At 39.0% G+C, this 7,468-nt stretch overlaps 1 long non-coding RNA gene across 1 annotated transcript; it reads left to right on the forward strand.

The window, feature by feature from the left end:
- The first annotated feature begins 2,662 nt into the window (after window positions 1–2,662).
- On the forward strand, window positions 2,663–6,615 carry LOC109306136. Its single transcript, XR_002099866.1, has 3 exons — window positions 2,663–2,754; window positions 4,161–4,166; window positions 6,605–6,615. It is a non-coding gene; the product is annotated as an uncharacterized LOC109306136 (long non-coding RNA).
- Window positions 6,616–7,468: the final 853 nt, after the last annotated feature.

Here is a 7,468-nt window from a genome sequence, read left to right on the forward strand (position 1 = left end):
CTCTGTTCATCTGCTCATGTCCCCTCTAGACAGAGAAGCCTGGTGAAAGCTGGATTTTATTGGTAAAACTAATGATCCCTCAGCTTTTCTCTGGCATTTTTGATTTCCATATAAATAAATGGTGGATATTTCCACTGAAATAGTCAATATGGCAAATGCTTCTATAGTGGTATGGAATATGAATTTGATTTCAGTAGGATATCATGACATGCAGTTTTTACTAGCATATTATGGAGGGCTGTCTCTATTTTTCCTCCAAATAAAAAAGAATATCACTAAAGAATATCACAATGTATTCACTTGCATACATCTTTGGAATAGTGCCCTAGTTTGGCTGTTCAAGGTACTAATTACTTTTTTCTATGGCATGCTCTGTTTTGGCCTATATTATGTTTACGAATCTTGCTTTTTGATCATAGTCCTTTAAATACTTCTGAAACACCTGCACAGCAGAAGCTGGCTTGTATGGCTTCTCCAGAGATCTGCTTCTTGGTAAGATAAATGTATAGCTTTCCTGTGGAAGTACTTGTTATCTCTCACTTTCTGCCTGGACACTAAAAGTCAGTGGTCGGTAACCTTTTTTAAGCTGTGGGTTGGGATGAACCATCTCAGGTGAGCATGTGCCTGGTAGGACCTGGCACTGGCACTTGTTTCTCCTGTGGTAGCACAGGGAAAGCAACTGCCACTTAAAGCCCCACATTTGGGGATCAAATGACTCTGCAGATCTTAGGTTGCTGACCCCTGATCTAAGTTAAAGTTTGGAACCAGATCCTAATTTACACATTAGGAATCTAAGCAGACTTCCCCAAATTCATCTTGCTTAAGTTCCTGAGAGATCAACAAAGCAAAAAGTGGGTATGTTTTCCTCCTCACTACTTTTACTGACATAAGGCATGTTTATAATAGTGGGGTAAGGGGGAGGGGGGCAGTGAAGACCTGAAAGTTCACTTTTGAAACTGCTCTGTGTTCTTTTTTAGTAGCCATTCTTGAGTCCAGAGCCTCATATCTAGACTTCATGGTCTGGAGCATACCTGTGTACTCACTGGGAAGAGTGTGCTCAGCCCATCCTTGCTAGGACTTTCCACTGCACCTGCACTGGCATCCTCTTAGTCTTAAGGCTGCAGTCATATAATAAAAGTAGACATGTTAATCATTTTTATGAAGTTGAGCAGGACAGGTTGAGATAACATTTAGGCATCTGAGTTCACACAGCTAAGCATAGCTTAATAGATGGAATAGGTATAGGCCACTAATGTCTTCTAAGGGCAAATAATTGTCTTCTTGCTTAAATATTTAGTATTTTCCCTCACCAAGCTTTAGATGGCCACCTTTTTCCAAGATCCAGGGTGAGCCTATGACTTAAAAGAGGGTGAGAGCTGCCTCCACCTGGGCACACCCACTAGCCAGCAGTGAGAGACACACCAGAAGAGACCATCTGTGAGATTGTGTGGGTTGCCCACAAACTTAACTCTTCCTTGCTCTCCCCATGGCAGAAGATTGGTGCTCTAAACACCTTCATCCCCCACACCTTGTTTCTCCTAAGAGATTCAGCAGTCCCCAAGACATCTCTAAAGAAAGTGGTTGGTGAAATCAGACAGCTCCTAAAGAAGTGGATGAACCTGTGGTCAGCAATAACATCTTGCACATCCCTTACCAGCAGGGAGATGCCAACATACCTTGTATGTGAGACTTCTGTGACATCACAGTTATCACCTATACCTTCTGCCTCCTGACCTGTTGCAATGACTTGGTGAGCAGCATTGCCACCAATGACCTGAAGAAGACAACCAAGAAGAGGCCACCATCTAGCTGGTCACTGGAGGGTGAGTTCAGGTGAGAAGATGTGGACTTTGCCTCTCATGATGCCTTGGGAAGCATATTGGCTACTATTGGGCATGGGGTGAGAAACAGCAGGAGCTTGGAGTCTCACTGCTTCCAACCCCAACCTCTAAACATATCACTGTCACACCCTGAGTCAGGACCTGCCTGAAGACGTTCTGTGTGCACCAAGTACATCAGTAACTTGAAGGAAAAACCAGACCAGGGCAAAGTCTTCAAGGTCACTTGGAAGTGGAATGTCAGCAGCTTCACAGAGTGGCATTTCATCCATTGGACCCATCTCCCAGTCAATGGTCTCCCACTCAATAGTGTCATCCCTCTGGCACCTGAGACAAGAGGTATCAGAGATGTGGCTATAAGAGTGAGACCCTGTATCACAATGCCGTACAGAACTGGAGTGAAGGCCAGGATGGCAGACATGAACCACACTCTCCCAGGCTGCAGCAGCCAGCTATGCCCAGATGTTGTTGTAACAGACAAATACCACAAAAGGAGTATGATGATTGCATTACCATTCCCTTCAAAAGCTGATGGAAGGCTTTTGCAGAAGGCCAGGAACAAAAGCTGTTAAAATATAGGCCACTGCCTGGTACCCTAGGAGAGAGAGGATATGATGGGATGATGCAAGCCATAGTCATTGGGGCACTTGAAGCATGAGAGCCAAGCACTGAAAGCATCCTGTGCATTCAGTGTGTTTTGGTCCATAGGATGGATCTACACCAATGGATCCAGACCATGCCATGACAAGAAATGTAAAACCTGCCAACACATTTCCACCACCCCCACAATTACTACACCTCGCAACAGAACCATCTGCATTCCTGGATCTTACAGCTGCACCTCCAGAAATGTAATACATCTCACTCAATGCACCAAATGCCCTGATGGAAAACAATAGGAGACCAAACAACAATTGTGCCCCAGAATGAATGTACACTGGAAATTTAGTAAAGACAAGAACACCCAGTTACCAGTGGGGGCACATTTCTCACAAGAAAGCCACTCTCTCTCCAATCTCTAAATTCTAATCCTGAAGGGGAATTTACAAAACACTTTTCACAGATGAACCTATGAACTTCACTTCATCAACACCCTGGGTACAAAAAATCATGGACTAAATATAGACATTGGATTTATGACACATTATAACCTGCCTAACATCTGACTCCCCAGGTACCTTTCCACTATTTATCAGCTACTTTCATTCCCCTTGCCCCCACTCCAGCCTGGCTCTCACCCAGTGACTCCTCAATTTACGTCTTCACTGACTGGCTTTCTTGCATGCATACCAGCTTCTGGCTTTTTTACTATTCATTCCATCCAGGAAGAGCAGACACCAACTGCAGATGTTTCCTCAGCACGATGAAGGGCATTTAAACCCGAAACCTTGCTAAGAACATTTTTTCCGACTACTTGAGTTGGTCTAATAAAAGGTATCAGATTTAGCCAAATAACCTTGTCTAACTATGTATCTATGTAGCTACAATGTGCATGGTCCTATATTCTATTCCAACTCTACAAAGCCATATACATAACTACAATTTTTAACATTGTTTTCAAGAAGATAATTTCATTCCCCTTTTCTTCCCCTTGCATCATTTTTTCTTGACTTAATACAGAGTACAAGTTAGTTAACAACTCTTTAGGGTAAGGGCTTTTCTTTTTACTAGCTAATGCAGAAATACAACAACAACAACAAATTTAACATAATCAGAATATGTTTTCAGAAGTTATTAAAATGTTTGGTAGATACACATTTTTATGACATTACTCCCAAATGATAGCCATTCAGTATTGAGCATGCTGATTTACTGCACTTGACTATTTTAGAGGATGTATACAGGGAAACAGAATAGAGATATTTCCAAAAAGCTTATGTTTAGCAGTGTTGTTATTCCATTAAAATTATTTTTTGAGAATGCAAGTCATACAGTAAGTTAGCACATAGAGTTTTAATGTACCAAGAGGATCTTTGTGAATATTTCTCTTTTTCTAGGTCAATTAACAGAAATGGCCATAGAGTTAATTAGTTGCTTTTAAAACCAAAATAACATATATTGATTTGATGATCTTGCATAGACTCTAATAAATTAAACAAACAGGGTCTCTGATGAATAGTTAAGTTTCTGTAATCTCTGACAGGTTAAACACTTCAATACAATCTATAATGATAGGTGGGATATTGCACATCAACAAAAGTGGGTTGGTAGAAGTGCAATAAGTAAAATTATTCACTAATAAATTTAAATGGATCAAATTGTATGATTTTATCACGTTTTATACATTTCAATAAAATAAAATGACAAAACATGATAATATAGTTCTGTGTTGATAGGATCATAGTATGTGTCATAGAATATCTCGGTGCAATCATTAATTATTTTCACAAATAATATATTTTTAAAATGTCACCGATTGTATCTTACAGAGGTGCTTGCTAACCATAGGATTTTGAGTACAGTTTATTAGATATGTTCATAGTAATATATATACACATGTAGAAATGCTTTTACACAATAAGTATCATTAAACATTTTGTTAACAAAAATTGAAAGAGAAATTATAACCATTTTAATATAGCCATTCCTAAATAACATTTCATTTTAGCATGATATTGCATATATAATAATGTGTACTGAATTCAAATTAACCATACTGAATACAGTGGCACTTCTGCTGCCATACCTTTCTCCCTAAGTATGTGATATGAACCATGACATTACAATCTTAAAGCTGTAACAAGAATGAGTTATGTTTGTACTATTTCCCATTCTCATTATATTCTTTGTCACACAATGAATTAATGTTGTGCCATTTTCTATTCTCATTACAATCTTTTCCTTATGAATGGGGTATCAGAATTTTAATGTCTTTTGTAATCTGTGAGTTATAGTAGTGTTATACTACTATGACCTTGCTAATATTTTGCATTTTGATTGGCTGGTCATTACTATGTGTGTAACCCAAGGAGTGAGGTTACAATGACCAGCCAATCAAGTCATTTTGACAGTATCTGATCCACATTGTTCATGTAAAGTAAAGCTCAAAAAGACAAATGTTTTATTGCTCTTCACAGTGAAGATTGAAACCATCACTGCAGACTAAAAAATAGTGATTTCCATGCCAGAAAAACATGAACCTGGTACAAGAGATTTTGTCATTGCAAATTATGAAAATCATGAAGCAATGATAATACTTTCATGGCAGTGTTTGTTTAGGGCCTTTTCTTTTCTTTTGGTTTTATTTTACTTTTAAGATCAAAGATGGTGGCTGAGACCATAGTGGTTATTCTATCTATCTGTCTGTCTTTGTTTCCGATAAGTCTGCTCATAGAATAACATGGTGCTTATTTTATGTATGGATAGAAAAGTAGACTATGAAACAGAATAAATATTGTATTCATTTATAATATAAGTTCCCTAATGTCATCCAAACAATGTCACACAGCCAGAATGTGAGGGAATGGGATATGCAAAATTGCAACTATCCCTAAAATTATCAACATTTTAATTATGGAACTGTAAGACTACTTTGAAGACTTAAAGAAAAACAAAGTTTGATTCTTAGTACACTTTCCTTGGTTTATTTGTTTATTTAGTTAACAATAATTCTATTTCAACCTCATTTAAATAACATGGTGATCCAAAGGCATAACAGAACAGCTCTCCACTCTGGGCAGTAGCAGTCTGTGCGGTAGTAGTGGCTTCTGGCTGACAGTGGTGGCAGGGTGGCTGGCTAGCAGCAAGGTGACTGTTGGGAATAGCAATTTAGCATCACTTTTAAAGGGTGTGTATAGTGTGCACACCCCTGTCCACTGTCCGGTTTCTGCTTTCTGATGTAAAGAGCAGCCCACACCATTCAAGCTACAAGCTCAGAAGCAGTTTTTGTACTCCAAGGGACTACAGTATGTTTATTGTATTGCCTTTCTATCTTAGCCTCACAACACGGCTAGTAAGGGGAGAGTTATTTTACAATATGGGAATGGAGCATAGATAAGAGTAGTATCTGTAACACATGGTGGATGTGTATGTCAAATAATGAATTCCATTTTTTACATTACTGTTTGCTTCCCTTCATAATTATGCTACTGCTATGAGTCACAGTGTAGCACAGACACTTGAAAATCTGAAATAATTGACAAATACAGAATCATTTTATTGATTTATATAATTTCTTATTGGAGCATGAGTTATACATGTTGAAACTGGATAGTCACTGTAAAAATGTGGGTCTTTATTTGCAACCCTGCCAAAGTAGGTGTTCATGGCTGAGATTAGCCATGCAAAGACCAATAAAATAAACATATTGTGGTCTTTCAGAGAGATTATTAAGACTGAAGAGTTCCAGTGTATTTAGGAAAATGTTAATACTGATATGTTGAATATGGTTGACAAGTAAATTGTCATGTGTCAGTCAGTACTGTGGTAGAATAATACACCCTAATTCAGTCTTTAAGAATAGGTGTAATTTTCTATTCAAAAGTAAAGTAGCAATAAACAACAAATAATGTTTCACTTGGTTGCCACTGAAACCTGCAACTAATACATCAAAACCAGTGCAGAATTTTAGAGATGTTAACAGGTTTGTTTAGCTTTTGAACTCAACTGTGGTATTAAGGAAGGTGCAGACCCACAAACCTCCTGCTGGCCTTCTGTCTGGAGATGTCTCAGGGAGGCACGGTTGTGCTGCATAACCATTTAGCATCACTTTTAAAAGCTATGCATAATGTGCATTGCCCTCTCCAGTTTCTTCTTTCTGATGTAAGGAGGCAGTCCATATCATCAGAAATATTAGCCCAGGAACAGTTCTTGTACTCTGAAAGACTATTGGCCTTTCTATGGTTATCTGCATGCTTTAAAAATCTTAGCCTCAGATATGCCCAGCAAGGGAAGTATTATATTACAATAAGGGAATGTAACATAAATAAGAGTAGTAAGTGTAACAGGCTATGGATGTATGTGTCAAATTATGAATTCAGTTTTGTTTTGTAAGCATCATTCAATATTGTAACCTTTGTTATGGATTACAGCATCCATTTTGTAGCAGAGGCTTGACACCTAGTGGACAGACCATGTTAGAAGAGCTATGATACAGCAATCAAGTCATCAACACTTAACTATTCTTACAGGTCACGGTGGGCCAAGTGGTTTGGTATTGGATACGAACAGGTGGGATTAGCGGCGAGGAGTTCTGAGTGGTACGCGGATTCGTTCGGTTTCAAAGTAGATTAGATTTATTGACTTACGCTTTGGAGCGTAGGCAGAGACACTTGCTTCAGTTACAGTTACGACGAATTGAATGAACAACAAAGGAGACTGTTGGCCCACGGGGTTCCCGAGTGAGCCCTTGCTTTCTACCCTGAAGGATAGGTGTGGCTGCTCACTCGATAGTCCCAGGGCTGGTCAACAGCTTATGAAATAGGAGAACAAATAACAAAACTGTAACGTAGAAAGTCGTGACGCCAGTCCAAGTGGACAATGAGAAAAAATGGTCGAAGACGGTGAAGAACGATGCCGAGATCAGTGCCGGATACGATGAGATGAGGCTGTAGTCGAAGTAAGTTGGGTTGATTAAAATCCTGGTCAGAGTTGATGCCAAAATCAGTCCAGTAGCCAAAGGAATCAATATG

Source organism: Crocodylus porosus, unplaced genomic scaffold (genome assembly GCF_001723895.1).
Source record: "Crocodylus porosus isolate Cpor-Errol unplaced genomic scaffold, CroPor_comp1, whole genome shotgun sequence".
Classification (NCBI taxonomy): Eukaryota; Metazoa; Chordata; order Crocodylia; family Crocodylidae; genus Crocodylus; species Crocodylus porosus.